Source organism: Callorhinus ursinus, unplaced genomic scaffold (assembly GCF_003265705.2).
Source record: "Callorhinus ursinus isolate GAN/ISIS: 27379988/994484 unplaced genomic scaffold, GSC_fseal_2.0 scaffold84, whole genome shotgun sequence".
NCBI lineage: Eukaryota > Metazoa > Chordata > Mammalia > Carnivora > Otariidae > Callorhinus > Callorhinus ursinus.
In genome coordinates, this window is record NW_027397146.1 from 2,225,227 (window position 1) to 2,238,699 (window position 13,473).

The 13,473-nt window shown below is 36.9% G+C and overlaps 1 pseudogene; it reads right to left on the bottom strand.

Annotated features, from left to right (window-relative positions):
• Positions 1-4,901: 4,901 nt before the first annotated feature.
• On the bottom strand, positions 4,902-4,984 carry LOC112816438 (U4 spliceosomal RNA; annotated as a pseudogene).
• Between the last annotated feature and the right edge of the window lie 8,489 nt (positions 4,985-13,473).

The window sequence follows — 13,473 nt, forward strand, 5'->3', positions numbered from 1 at the left end:
GCTGCTCATCATTAGTCTCCTTTGCTGGCCATTCTTCATTTCTCTGCCACTATTATTGGAAAACCCTGGGGTTTAATGCTTAAAATTTTTCTTTCTGTGCTCATTCCTTAGGTGATCTCCTCTAGTCTCTTCATTTTAAATAAGTTTATATGCTTATGACTCCAGAATTTATGCTTCTAGACTGGATCTCTTCTCTGAAGGGCACCTCAAACTTAACATATCCAAAATCAAAAATACAGATTTCTACCTTTAAACCTGTTCAACCTACAGTCTTCATAATCTCATAAAATATCAACTACAACCTTCCCATTACAGATGCCACAAAGAACTTGAGAATTATCTTAACTTCATTCATTTTCTCATATCCTACATCCAATCCATAAGCAAATCCTTTTGACTCTGCTTCCAAAAGCACATTCGTAATCTAATCATATCTCACTATATCCATTTTTAACTGCTATCACTCTCGTCTTGGCCATCATCATCTTTAGCCTGGCCTATTGTAATAGCCTCATAAATTCCTGCTTCCACCTTTGAACCCCTACTGCCTATTCTCTCTGCAACCAGAGTAAGCCTTTCAAAATATACAAAATATTATGTCACTAATCTGTTTGCAATTCTCCAACCTGTCACATCACTCAGAGTCAAAGCTAGAGTTTTCATAATGGCCTACAAAACTCTAAATAACTTTTTAAACTTTATCTCCTACTACTCTCCTTCTCCATCACTTCACTCTTTGCTATTCTCAAATACATCAAGTGTGAGTTCACCTCTTCCTGGAACCCTCTCTGCCAGTGCATGGCTCCTTCCCTTCTTTCAGGTCTCTACTCAGATATAACTTCAATAGAGAGGACTTTACTATCTTATTAAATTAAAACTTAACAATCACCTATACCCACATACTCTTTCCCCTTTACTGTGTTATATTCTCCATAACACTTACCATCTGACCAACTCTATTAGTTTATTTTCTATCCCCTCACCAGAATATAATCTTCATGGGGGCAAACAATTTGCCTGATTTTTTTTTCTACTGGCTTGTCCTCAGAAAATATAATAGTTCCTCATATACAAAAAGTCTCTGATAAATATTTATTGAAAGAATACATGAGCAAATGAAGCATTGTACTTATAATTCCCTTTCCCTTCATATAAAGCATTCTAATAAACAATAGCTAAAAGAATGAAAAAATAAGTGGTTTGTCTACCTAGTTTTTTAAAGGAATTCTGATGAGATATACAATTCAGAAATGATTAGTTTCCTATTGGTGCTATAACAAACTACCACAAACCTACTGGGTTAAAGCAACACAAATTTATCCTCTTACAATTCTAGAGGCCAGAAGTCTAAAATTGGTTGGCAGGTTTACCTTTCTACTGGAGGTTTTAGGGGAGAATCTATTATTTGCCTTTACCAGCTTCCAGTGCATACCCTCAATCATTGTTTCATGGCTCTTTCCTCCATCTTCAAAGCAGCAACATAGTATCCAGTTTCTTCAATTCTTTATATCTTCCTTCTCTCTCTCTCTCTCTCCCCTCCCTGCCTTACCCTTGGCTTTCATTGCAACATGTCCATCTTTGATTCTGACCTTCTTGCCTTTCTCTTATAAGGACCTTTGTGATTACATTGGGCCCACCCAGATAATGCAGCATAATCTCCCCACCTCAAGATCCTTAATTTAATCATATCTGCAAAGTCTCTTTTGCTATGTTGAGTAACATATTAACAGATTCCTGGGATTAGGACATGGACATCTTTTGAGGGACATCATTCAGCCTACCACAAGGTTGACAAGCAATTCAAAAAATAAAATAAGTAACACTTACGTAGTGCTTACTATGCACCAGGCCATTATTCTAAGGACTTTACATACAGCAACTTATTGGATTTTTAAAAATTTTATTGAATTTTAATTCCTTAGGATGCTGTATGTAAAGCCACACTAATTAGTAGTTACTATTCTAAGTCATGCTAATTGGTAGTTACTATTATTACCTCAAATTTTAATACATTAGGAAACTAAGACACAGAAAAATCAGGTAACTTGATCACCAAATTTCCAACATGTTTAATTAAAAAAATTACTTCTACAGATCAACACTGAAAGCTAGAAAATAATGAGATATTCCTTCAAAGTTCTGGAAAATGATTATTTCCAACCTAGAATTCTGTACCAAAGTACTAAGCAATTTTGAAGCTAAAATGAATGTTTTTAGAGGTGCCTGGATGGCTCAGTTGGAAGAGTATGTGACTCTTAATTTCAGGGTCATGAGTTTGAGCCCCACTTTGGGTATAGAGATTACTTCAAAAAAATAAGTAAACTTAAAGTAAAATAAAATAAATGTTTGTATAGACATCTGAGAGCTAAAACGTTTTACCATCAACACTCTTTCTCAGGGAGCTATTAGAAGAGGTCCCCCAGTAAAATAGTCACAATTTAAGAAAGAGAAAGAAATGAGATACAAAAAACAGGAATTCCAGCCCCAAATAGTACAAAATGAAACTCCCAAATTGTCCTTATAATGGATATTCTTAGGATAATAGCTGTGTAGCAAACCTAGAAGAGCAACTGGTCCAAACTGAAGCAAACTGAGGGCTCCAACCAAAAATATGCAATTGAGAGCTTACTTACTATTTATTAACATATTTAAAAGATATTTATGCTTAATGATCAATAAACACAAAAGGAAACAAACAAATAAACAAGGCACCATGAACTCCAGGAAAGGCAACAGGTTGTATAAGAGAACTGTGACCATGTTGTACTATGTTACCAAATTCCATTGAAAGGATAGGAAAAAGAGGTATGTAGGTGTGTCTGAGTGTGTATATGCCTGTGTGTGTTGGTCAATCGGAATAAATGTCTGTGAGAAAGTTGTCCTCATCATTCATATAGAAAGCAAATGGATAATATAAAAAATAGAAAAATACAAAGAAATAACAGTTTATAGAAGTTATTTAGAAATACGGAATTGACAGAAAAAATGTGTAAAGTTTCAGGTGATTAGGTCAGGGTACAAAGAATCAGATGTAAAAGGAATTAGGGCAGGAGATAACTTTTTTTTCTTTTGAAGTTTAATATTACTATCTGACTTAAAATCATGTATATGTTGGACATTGGTAGAAAAAAAGGCTTTGTGATAGTCTAAGACAGAGTAGGTCTAGGTCTTAGTCTTATTTCATGGTTTGTTGTATGACTTTTGGGCAAGATAAACAGATTCTGCCTGCCAAAAGACAAAAATAATGACAGTCAGTATTGAGGTTTTAGCTGAGAATGGAAGAAAAAATAAATTTTTACTGATACCAAACTACCAAATTACCAAATTTTGTAGTTTTTGCCAGTGCTGCTCAGCTGCTCCGGCATCAGGCATTTATCTAAGTTTGGAAGTTGACTGTACTATTTGATTTAACTATGTGTACATGTTACCTTGAAAAAAATAATTTTTAAAAGAATTGTTCTAAATGGAATGAATTACAAGAGATGGTGAGTGAGTCTGCAATATCTATGGTGACCATACATTCCATTTTGTGCAGAAAACTCTCAGGTTCTACCTGTAGTCCCAGCATAATTTTTCACAGTGCCCACTTTTATTCACAAAAGTATTACAATTTGGATTATACATTATAGTTTCTCTACCAGTACATGTAGGGGATAGAGAGTCTAGACAGCTATTTAACAGGACTATTTTCCCAGGGGTTAGTGCATAAAATAGGAAGTTGGATTAAGTAACCAGTAAGGTATTTTCCAACTCTAAACTTCTAGGATTCTGATTCTTTTACTGGACAAATATAATTCATATGGAAGGCAAAAAGATGCTCTGCTGCTTCTATTGGCATAAAATTCAAAACCATCTGTCTGCCAACTATTCATATCAACCACTACCCACCAGCCTTAAGTCATCCCAGGCTCCTCCCCCAATGCAAGAATTTACCACTCAACATCCCAGATGCTTTTGGCTTATCTCTGACAGAGACATTAAAGTTTACCAAATATTCCTTTTGCTCTCCTGTATTTTCCAGTCCCTTCATGTTGAGCAACATTACATGACTAGTTCTGGCCAACTAAATGTGTGTAGAAGGGCACGTACCACTTCTATGGTGAGGTGATGAAAAGCCCCTGTGTCATTCCCCACTTCCTTACTTTTGCCATGAGAATCATGAAGGCCAATGTGCCAAATGATGCAGCCATAAGATGCCATCAGTCTGGGTCCCTGAGTGACTGGAACAGAGCTCTCCATGCTGACCAGGATTGGAAAGGTAGTTGAAGGAAGAAACAAATGCTAGTTGTGTTTAGACATTAAGATGGGGACAGGGAGGAATCTGTTACCACAGCATTGCCTAGCCCAACCTGACATGCTCTCACTGACAGCCATCTCCAAATTCTTTGCCAAGTGGCTAAGGTTGCCTTTAGTCTCTCTGCTGCCAAGTAATATATATATCTATAAATACAGTTTCTGTCTAAAGAAGTAGATAAAGAAAGCCACTTGAGGAGTCATTTATTCTAAGAGAAATGAACAGAACATCTAGTTGTGCTGATCTCCATAGAAAAAGTAATGTGAGACCTGACCATATCTCCTCCTGAGACCAGATGCTCAGGTATGTTTAGAGCATAGTCTCATCTCAGTTTGTAACAAATGAAGGTGACCTTTAGGTCTATAACTAGTTTTTTACAGATGAGTTTTATACATAGCTGTTTCTTTGTTTTCCTTATATTTTTTCAACTTAGCATTTCCTGAGAAGAAATTATGGGAAATGTTTCTGGTTGAAAGTCATAGTTTCTTTTCTCAAGGAGATCAAAGTCTAATAGGGAGGTAGAAAACTAGTCACTTAAATACAATATAAGGTGGAATCAAGTCAGTGTTGTTTTGGACATGTGTGCTCTGAAGGAGTGAATGTTTCAAGAAGTCTGTGTTAACTTTCAATTAGCAATAATCGCACCTCAGATAAACCTCATTGGCTACGATACTGCCACTGCGCAAAGCTAAGAAGTCTGTGTTAACTTTCAATAGTTTTACCGAAGTACAGCTTTTATCAAAACAGTATTTAATGCCCTTGACAAAGACTTGAAGGAGTAAATGTATATGCATTCAAGATAAATTTGGTCAAGATCTCAGAATTGTTATAATATGCCATAAAGATGGATGATCTGGCCCTAGAGGTAGGACCCAACGCTTTCTACGAAAGGCTACTGGAAGAACCTGGCATGCCTTACACATATTACCAGTCTTAAACTATGCTATCCATGTCTGCTCTTGTCCTGGGAATGGATGCTGCTTCAAATATCTTTATAGTAGAATTAAGTTGACTGATGCACCTTCTGTGGTAAAATCAAACACAGAAAAAAGTTTAATACTAGAAATTGAATCCCAAGTTGAGGATACCTAATCATAAGTACTAACTCTACATCACCCTGACTCTCACTTTTTCTTCAAGGGTGTGATTTAACACTTTGGCCCTCCAAAACACTTTCTCTTGGTTTCTCCTTAACATAACTGAGAAAGATCAGATTTTTTTCAAAGAAAAAAATCATTTTTTTTAAATACTAAGGGAATTTTTAAGAGCCGAGATGCCCTTCAACAGACAGATGGATAAAGAAGATGTGGTCCATATATACAATGGAATATTACTCAGCCATCAGAAAGGATGAATACCCAACTTTTACAGCAACATGGATGGGACTGGGGGAGATTATGCTAAGTGAAATAAGTCAAGCAGAGAAAGTCAATTATCATATGGTTTCACTTATTTGTAGAACATAAGGAATAGCATGGAGGACATTAGGAGAAGGAAGGGAAAAATGAAGGGGTGGGAAATTGAGGGGAGAGATGAACCATGAGAGACTCTGGACTCTGAGCAACAAACAGAGGATTTTAGAGGGGGGGGTGTGGGAGGATGGGTTAGCCCAGTTATGGGTATTAAGGAGAGCGTGTACTGCATGGAGCACTGGGTGTTATACGAAAACAATGAATTGTGGATCACCACATCAAAAACTAATGATGTATTGTATGGTGACTAACATAACATAATAAAATAAAATTAAAAAATAAATAAATAATAAATATTTTTTAAAAAGTAAAAAAAAAACAACATAAATAGTACAACACACAAAAAGGACACAGTTCAGTGTATATAGACCCCACATACTCCATCTGCTGTCTTGCTCTAAAGAGCTGGTTGACACAACCTTGCAGGACCTTGCCTTGATTCCTTCTTTACCTTATGACTACTGTGTTATCTTATTTTCATCAACCTACCACCCAAAGATTCTCCCTGGACACACTAATAACATCCATTGTATGGAGAGAGAGAGAGAGGAGAGACAGAAAGAGAGAGACAAAGAGAGATAGACAGACAAGAAATTGATTCCCCCTATATTGACTAGTTATTAAAATCTCTTCACTCAAATCTGGCTTTCTGGCTTCTAGGCTGAATCATACTCTTCTCTCTCCCTGGTAAATGACCTCACAGATGATATTCTACCCTTACATAAAGGCTGTATTCCCAGCCAAATACAGATATAACACTACCCAAATGAAGTATCCATACACCTATATTTAAATATATTTAGAGAGTAACAAGGCAGGTATGGAGGGAAATGGCATTTCATCATATACAATGTTTCTCAAAGTGTAGTTCCAGAATTATGTATAGAAGAACCTCTTGCAAAATGAAAATTCCTGTGTACTACAAAAGATTACAGAGTCAATGTTGGGATGAAACCCATAAATCTGCATCTTTATAACACACCAGATGATTCTTATGTAACTGAAAGTTCGAGAGTCCCTCGAATAAAGAATCAGGCAGGGGCACCTGGGTGGCTCAGTCATTAAGCATTTGCCTTCGGCTCAGGTCATGGTCCTAGGGTCCTGGGATGGAGCCCCACATCAGGCTCCCTGCTCAGCAGGAAGCCTGCTTCTCTCTCTCCCACTCCCCCTGCTTGAGTTCCCTCTCTCGCTGTGTCTCTCTCTCTCTCTCTCAAATAAATAAATGAAATCTTTAAAAAACATTAAAAAAAGAATCAGGCAAAATTAGATTATTAAATTCAGATTATGTTAACACAAAACACCTATTATGTGCCCTGAAGTATGCAATATGCTTTTACATACATGAACTCCTATCAATTTTACAGCAGCCCTGTCAAAAAGGTCTCATTTTGCTCTCAAGAAAATGGAGACATAGAGAAATAAAGTGATTTCCCAAGGCTATGCAGCTACTAGAGGCAGTTCCTTGAGTTAAAGTTTAAAGGGTAATGTGCTAGACTTAAAGAGAAGTGTGGGAGGAGGATGGGGAAATCAAGGAGTAGTAATTACCTAGACCCTGGAGCCAGCGTTGGCTGTATTAAAATCCCAGTTCTATCACTTCTAGCTCTGTGACCTTGTGAAAGTTCTTGAATGCTTCTGTACCTCAGCTTCTGAACTGTAAAATGGGGATAAGATCAAAACCATCCTCATAACTTTAAATGCATTAATATGAGTGAGGTACTTAGAGTAATACTCAGCATGTAGTAAGCTGTATATAAGTGGTAGCTATTATTATTATATTGCTTCATTTGTAATTGTGTACATTAGCTTCAGATCTCCTTCAGCAACAATTGCTATATCCAAAAACCTGACCTCCTGCTTCTCCACCACCAGCCTCCCTAAAGAACTGCTCACCATCAGTATATAAATCTCAAGGTTTCTTAAAAAAAAACACAAACTTATGGCCTGCCAGATTCTCCATAATTAGAACATGTTTGTTTACTAAAAGCAGCAGCAGAGTTTGGTGTTCTAGGCATCACTAAACTCCTTATGGTAGAATCTTGAGAATGTTTCATAGAACTGACATATAAGCAAGCACCTGCACAATGGATAGGTGGGGAAAGGTGAAAGGGCATCACATACAAAATGCAATTATAACTGCTTTTTCTTCCTCCCCATCTGGGTAAGGGGGAGTTGGAGAATGGTTCATAATAGAAGCCATGCCTCTACACTTCTTCCTAATGGCAGAGGTTGGTACATCATGTAGAAAGAGCACTGGAAAGGAAGATTGGCCAGGGAAGGCAGTGCCTATTTTTCTCTACAGAACTAAAGCAGGACACATATATGCCCCATCATCTCATGCTGCTAACCCAGCTCCCCAAAGGATATGAAACTTCATAATTCAAATAACTACTTTCACAACAGCAAGGCATAGCTCCACCCAACTCAAATAGACATGCTCCAAGTTGCTGATGCCCAATAAGGGGCTGTTCTTCCTGGAAGAAACTTCAGGTAATGCCTATTTGCTTTTATCCTTTAGAGCCAAAAATTCAGAATCTTCACATTCCAGGGTTGGAAGGAACTTCAAAGATTATGCAGCTGAGAGGTCAAGTAAGATAAGGAGAGATTAACCATTGGCTAAGAAGCAATAGATGCTCAATAAATATTCATATATTTAAACTAAAGTGAATTACAGTGGGCTATCAGGCTTAGGAACACTACTTTGATAAAGAATGAGATGGGACTATAACACATTAAGACTATTTTTTGTTGGTTACTAAAGTGGATCCTCTTCCATCTGATTGTAATAATTCTCCAAATGAGATTGACAAAGCCTCAAATATAATATCATAAAGTCCTTTCAGTGTTCTAAGATGAAATTCACCTGTGCTATGAGCTGAATTTATTTATTTGTTGTCCATCTTCTCTTGGAAGGTAAATCTTTCTCTAAAAATTGTACTCTAGTTTTTTTTGCAGTGAGGGCACTGGTGGCATCTGGAGTAGGACAATTCTCTATCATATAACATCTTGCAATTTGAAGGACTTTTAGCATATCTAGGTCCTGCCTACTAAATGCCAGCAGCATGTTCCCCTCCTTCAGTTATTGTGTAACCAAAGAACCCCCATACACAATAACAAACACTCATTAGTGGAAAAGTACCTCTCCTGGTTGAGACTCAATCTATCATTTCCAGTTCGATGACTCTTTTGCTTTCTGTCTGACATCTGTTATCTTTACACCAGATGTTCCAAATTGTGTAGTTGATAAAGGCAACCTCAGGGATAATTTAGGTAGTGAAAATGAAGGGTGTGTATAGAGATGGTTTATTGCTGTTGGGTTTTTGTTTTCTGTTTTAGGAGAGAGACAATCGGGAGTTGGATTTGGGACATGAATCTCAGTGGAGATGCTAAGTAGTTGGAAATATACCTGTTAGGAAAGGTGTTAAGGCTGGAGATATGTGTTGTCACCATAAAGATCATATTTAAAGTCATTGAGAAGACCACCTAGGAAGAGAATAGATCAACATAAGAGGTCTTAGGACTGATCCTAGAGGTACCCCAATATTTGGAAGGCAGGAAAGGAAATGAATGACAGAAACTGAGGGTGGCCAATGAGGCAGGAGAATAATTAAGAGAGAATGGGGTAACAGAAGCCAGGGGAAGGTAAAATTTCAAGAAGGAAAGGAAAATAAAGTTTCAGATGCTTCTGAAAAATCGGATATGATGAAGAATGAGATTTGACCATTAGATTTGATAAAGTTCTTTGGCAAACTTGACAAGTTTCAGTGCGGTGATGAAATTGAAAATCTGACTGCAATGGATTTATGAAAGAATGGAAGAGAAAGGGGAAACAGCAAGTATAGAAAACTCTTCTGAGAAAATGTGCTCTAAAGAGAAGTAAAGACATACTTAAGGAATCAGAAGGGGAATGTGTGGTCCAAGGAGTTGTTTTTAGTATTTTTAAGATAGAAGGTATTGCATCATGTTTGTCAACAGATGCAAATAATTCAGTAGAAAAGGAAATATTAGTGATGCAAGAGAGAAGTGAAACTTACTGGAGTGCTGTATAAGTGGAGGGATTAACATTAGAAGTGCACACAGTTCAAAGAAATAGGAGTAAGGCAGGTTATATGAGTACAGATAATGAGAGGTAAATGAAGTAGTGGGAGCATGAAAAAACCATCCAACAAAAAGTTAAACTGTTTAATTAAAATACAAACTTTGCAATAGTTGGCCTATCTGCAGCTTTGAGAAAGGTCATTGATAACTAGAGGTGACTCTGACACTGCTATAAAAAATAAACTTTTCTCCACCATTTCATGGGACTGGGATGAATGGCTGACCTGGTTTTCAACAGAAAGAGTAAAGTGTTTAATAAATCACTAAGATTTTAGGAAAATATTTAGAAAGCAACTTTGCCCCCATCATGGCCATGTCTCCAGCAATATGGCTTACAAAATAAAAATTCTAACATGCCCTCAATCCTGTCAATAACATCTCCCTGAACCAAGTTCTGTGCCAAGCCAGGGGTTTGAAAGTAAAAAAGAAAGGCTAGGAAAGGAAAATTGAGACAAATGCAATCTACTCCCTGATGTATCAGCTCCATCTGAGCTTGTATTCTAGCAGAGAAAATAACACAAATACAAGAACAACTCATTTAGGATGAATGACTTACATACTAGGAGATTTATCGCCCTTTTTTGGCTGAACCTCCACCTAGAGTATTAAACATTCACCCCTGGATATCCAGGCACAGTGGGAAGAGATCTGATTTAAAAGAAAATAGCATCAACAAATAAAGACCAAATTTCTCCCAGTCTCTCCAACTCTCTCTTTGGTCTCTCAAAATTATTTGCATATGCCCAGTTCTTCCAAGTTCCCAGTGAGTAGTACTCAATATAACTCATAGCCTCTGAAAGTAAAGACTTCTTCATGGTATTTCACTGCTGGCATGTTCAACTCCCATGTCATAGGCATAGTGTCATTACTGGACAGAACCAATCACAAATCTCCCTTCAATAATAAATTAGTCATCATTATCAGGCTCAGATAAATTTGTGTCTTCTCTTTGTTGGTCTACTCAGGTCTACTCTGAACAGTTTTACTCAGTTAATGTCTGCTCACAATTAAACAGGGTGTCAAGTCTTTACCAGAGAATTCTTTATATCCACAGGGGAACTTCCCAGGTCTATTTCTGCTATCTCTAGTATCTAGCCTGTTCTAGTGACGTCTCTCTCCCAACTCCCTGTCCTTAATGAAAAACATATTGAGTCCAGTTCTAAAAGTGACATTGTATCTCACCTTCCATCACATCATGATAAGGTAATATGACTCCTTCACACTTCTTGACACAAGACTGCTGGTGAAAGAGACCTATTGTCAACCCAAAGGAACCATTATAAAATAAAAATCTCTAATCTATGTTACAACTCACAAGTTTTGACAAGTACCATGAAATAAACACCATGACAAGCACATGAAGAAGTATTATAGGAACATAAATATGGTAACCATTGCTGATGACTGGGAAAGGTTGAGAAGCCTTCATGGGAAAGGTGTCCCTGCATAATAGACAAAAATTAAGGGGTGCCTGGGTAGCTCAATTAGTTGGGCATCCAGCTCTTGGTTTCAGCTCAGGTTGTGATCTGAGTCATGGGATCAAGCCCCACATGGGGGGGGGGAGTCCATGCTCAGTGGGGAGTCTGCTTGAAGTTCTTCTCCCTCTGCCCCTCCCTCTATTTGCTTTTTCTCTCTCTAAAATAAATAAGTAAATCTTTAAAAAAAACACAAAAATTAAATAATCCATGATAAAAGGGAAAAAGATATTCACAAAAAAAGGGGGAAGTATACAGAAATATAAATTTGCAAGCAACAGTCCAGTTTGCCATAAATAAATAGATATAGCAGATAAGTTGATAAAAGATAGATGGGGTGGTCACATGACTAGAATATTTGAAAGCCAGGAAATTGAATTTGGACTTTAAACCACACTGATAACATTACAGAACAGAGCTTACTATCATTATTTTATGGTAAGAAGCATTATGTTATAGTGTAAGGCACAAAAGGTCTAAGATTCATTCACTCTTGGTTCTATCTCTAGCTATCTGTGTGAACATGAGCAATTTATTTAACTCACTTTATCCCACATATGTATGAAGGAGTTAAACTGAATGGTCTTTAAAGGCCCATCTTCTTGACACAATGTGATTGGAAAGGTCTAACCTATTTCCCTCGGTCAATCCTATATGTGACATCTATTTATCTGCAGCCTATATTAAAGAGTTTTACTGAAGGCTTTAAGCTAATAACTTTGTGTTATCAAGAAAAAAATCTTTGAAAATAATATCTTAGAAGTACTCGCAACCAACATTGGCTGTAAAAGATTATCTGTAAAAAGAAGAAGTAAATTAAATTAGTTCAAAAACAACAATGTACTGTATGGTGACTAATATAACATAATAAAATTAAATTAAATTTAAAAAATTAGTTCTGGTTCCATACAAATTTTAGGATTATTTGTTCCATTTCTCTGAAAAAAGTTGATGGTATTTTGATAGGAATTGCATTAAATGTGTAGATTGCTCTAGGTAGCATTGACATCTTCACAATATTTGTTCTTCCAATCCATGAACATGGAACATTTTTCCATTTCTTTGTGTCTTCCTCAATTTCTTTCATGAGTATTTTATAGTTTTCTGAGTACAGATTCTTTGCCTCTTTGGTTAGATTTATTCCTAGGTATCTTATGGTTTTGGGTGCAATTGTAAATGGGATCGACTCCTTGATTTCTCTTTCTTCTGTCTTGTTATTGGTGTATGGAAATGCAACTGATTTCTGTGCATTGATTTTATATCCTGCCACTTTACTGAATTCCTGTATAAATTCTAGCAGTTTTGACTTCATCAAGATAAAAAGCTCTTGTACAGCAAAGGAAACAGTCAACAAAACCAAAAGACAACCGACAGAATGGGAGAAGATATTTGCAAATGACATATCAGATAAAGGGCTAGTATTCAAAATCTATAAAAAACTTATCAAACTCAACACCAAAAGAACAAATGATCCAGTCAAGAAATGGGGAGAAGACATGAACAGACATTTTTCCAAAGAAGACTTCCAAATGGCCAACAGACACATGAAAAAGTGCTCAACATCGCTCAGCATCAGGGAAATCCAAATCAAAACCTCAATGAGATACCACCTCACACCAGTCAGAATGGCTAAAATTAAAAGTCAGGAAACAACAGATGTTGGTGAGGATGCAGAGAAAGGGGAACCCTTCTACACTGTTGGTGGGAATGCAAGCTGGTACAGCCTATCAGGAAAACAGTGTGGAGGTTTCTCAAAAAGTTAAAAATAGAGCTACCCTATGACCCAGCTATTGCACTACTGGGTATTTACCCCAAAGATACAAAGGTAGTGATCTGAAGGGGTACATGCACCCCAATGTTTATAGCAGCAATGTCCACAAAACCAAACTATGGAAAGAGCCAAGATGTCCATCAACAGATGAATGGATTAAGAAGATGTGGTATATATATATATACAATGGAATATTATGCAGCCATCAAAAAACCCCGAAATCTTGCCATTTGCAATGACATGGATGGAACTAGAGGGTATTATGCTAAGCAAAATAAGTCAATCAGAGAAAGACATGTATCATATGATGTCACTGATATGAGGAATTCTTAATCTCAGTAAACAAACAGGGTTGCTGGAGTGGTG